This window comes from Pteropus alecto, unplaced genomic scaffold (genome assembly GCF_000325575.1).
Source record: "Pteropus alecto unplaced genomic scaffold, ASM32557v1 scaffold101, whole genome shotgun sequence".
NCBI classification, from domain to species: Eukaryota; Metazoa; Chordata; class Mammalia; order Chiroptera; family Pteropodidae; genus Pteropus; species Pteropus alecto.
In genome coordinates, this window is record NW_006432945.1 from 8,724,345 (window position 1) to 8,727,230 (window position 2,886).

The following is a 2,886-nucleotide window of genomic DNA, read 5'->3' on the forward strand; positions in this document are numbered from 1 at the left end:
CCTTCCCCCTCCCAAAACACCCCCCAAAAAACCAAAAAAAAAAAAAAAAAAAAAAAAAAAAAACACACCACCTTCTCGGCGAAGCCCCCCAGACATCCACCACACAGAGTTAATCACTGCCACTTCTGTGATTCTGGGACACGCTGTTCTTACTAATGGCCGCACACACGATGTGGCACAGTACCTGATGTGTTCACAGCTCTTTTTCTTCCACCAAACTGATCTCCTTAAGGTCAGGAGCCATATTATCTACCTTGATAAGATGGGACAGAACAGATGGCAGCAAAGCGGTTCACAGCCCTGGCTGTGGAGTCGGAAGGTTGGGATTGGAATCCTGGCTCATTTGTTGGATGACCTTGGGAAGGTATTAAACTTCTCCAAGTCTTAGTTCCCTCGTCTGTAAAATGAGGATAAGAAGAGGGTCCCCTTCACGGGGAACAATGAATGAAATAAAAGCGGCACAATGTTGATGCCCCATGAATATCTGCTGTTATCATTATCTGACTCTGAGTACTTAGCACAGTGCCTCATACACAGTAGGCATCAGTTAGTAACTACTTATCGATTTTTTTTGAATAAAATAGAATCGCAATTAAAAGCCAGGATGCCAAGTTTACTTGTCTTTCAAGTATAGGACAGCTTTTTCAATACGGTAACTCATTGCCAGACTTTCAGAGGAGGAAATCGAGAGAGTACTCACTCCAACTTAGGTCAGCTAGTGCTGTTTTCAAATCAACCTGCTGCTTCCATATGACTGTGGCAGCCACTGGACCCCATCCCTCGCCCTCTTCTGCCCCCCTGTGGCCATGTAAGGCTCTGCTAACTTTTTTCTATACATTGCTTGACTGTCATCATGTTTTAAGTTTGGCTCCTTCCTTTGGAGTTATAGTGAAGAAATTTTGTTTATTAATTCATTTTAATAAAGGTGTGAAATTTTAAATAAAACTGATAATTATTAGTATAACTACCACTAGGACAGCCCAGTGGATGCAGAGATTAAAATAAGATTTCTTTAGTCAACAGGGCTAAAATTAACTTTAAAAAAGGAAGCTCTTGGCATGGATGTGGAGAAAAGGTAACCTTCGTGCACTATTGGTGGGATTGTAAATTTGTGCAGCCACTATGGAAAACAGTATGGGGGTTCCTCAAAAAATTAAAAAGAGAACTACCTTATGATCTAGCAATTCCACTTCTGGGAATGTAGCCAAAGGAAATTAAAACACTAACTCAAAAATATACCTGCACCCCATGTTCATAGCAGCATTATTCACAAGAGTCAAGACATGGAAACAACCTAAGTGTGCACTGATGGATGGATAGATAAAGAAATTGTGGTATGTGTATACAATGAACCATTTATTATTCAACCATGAAAAGAAGGAAATCCTATCGTATGTAATGACATGGATAAGCCTTGAAGGCATTATGCTAAGTAAAATAAGTTGGACGGAGAAAGACAAATACTGTACGATCTCACTTATATGTAGACTCTAATAAAACAAACAAACAAAAAACCCTGCATACAAACAAACAAACAAAACTCACCCCACCAATACTCATAGAAAAAGAGATCAAATTTGTGGTTACCATAGGGAGGAGATGAGGGAGGGGGAACTGGAGGAAGGTGGTCAAAAGGTACAAACTTCTAGTTCTGAGATAAATAATTGCTAGGGATGTAATGATGGTTGTAGTTAACAGTGCTGTGTGACATACAGGAAAGTTCTTAAGAGAGTATATCTAAGAGTTCTTTCATCACAAGGAGAAAACCTTTTTCTTCTCTTTTTACTGGATCTATATGAGATGATGGATGTTAGCTAAACCTATTGTGGTAATCATTTCACAATATGTGTAAATCAAACCATTGTGCTGTGCGCCTTAAACTTATACAGTGATGTATGTCAATTATTTCTCAAAAAACTGGGGAAAAAAGAAAAAAAAATTGAAGTTTTTAGGTAAGGAGAAAAAAAGTGCTCAGGGCATATTAAGTGCTGATCTCAAGGTAATTCGCTGTTGCTGAATCTTTTTAAGTTGGTCCAGCTATTCAAATTGCTTTATCCAAAAAAGAAAGATTTGAAATTTAAATAACTGAAAAATGACCTTTTTTAAGAGTCAGGGATGGAATGAAGTTAGGTCTAGATAATGACATTTGAGTCTCTGTTACTTAGAAAATATATCTCTTGATTTGCTACTTTCGATTCTTCTTTTTCTACTTGATTACGCTCTAGGATTTTCGCCATAAAACAAATTATACACAATTTACTTATTTTATTCACGGTCTGCCTTCTCCAGTAAGGATGGGGCAGCCATTTTTCTCTGTGTCGTTTAGTGATGTAGCCCAAATCCCTAGAACAAAGCAAGCTACTTAGTCACTTTGTGCCTCAGTTTCCTCATCTGTACAATGGGTTCAAAAATAGTACCTATGCTCTAAGGATGAGATTATGTGATTTAATCTATATAAAGGGAGGTTACATAAATGTTTGCCATCATCATCATCACCATCATCCTTCTTACTAGTGTGATTAGTGCAGGCAGGAAAAGCGGTGTGAGCAGAGACCCGGAGGTGGGGAGCAGTGTGATATGCTAGAGAACTGGATGACAGCGGCGAGATGCCCACGAGGAATAGGGACAGTCAGGGACCCTAGAACAACCTGAGATCACGTTACATATCGCATTTTTAATCGTTTATGATCTATTTCTGCCTACTGAGATGCAAGCTCCGTGAGGAACTTGTGTGGTAAACCTCTGTATCCCAAGCGTTTAGAATAGTCACTGACATAGTCAGTGCTCGATAAATATTAATTGAATGAATGATGGATTAAGGGTTTTAAACTTTGTCCTGAAGACTATGCTAAATCAATAAAGCAGGCAGGACATGAGGTTAAGGAC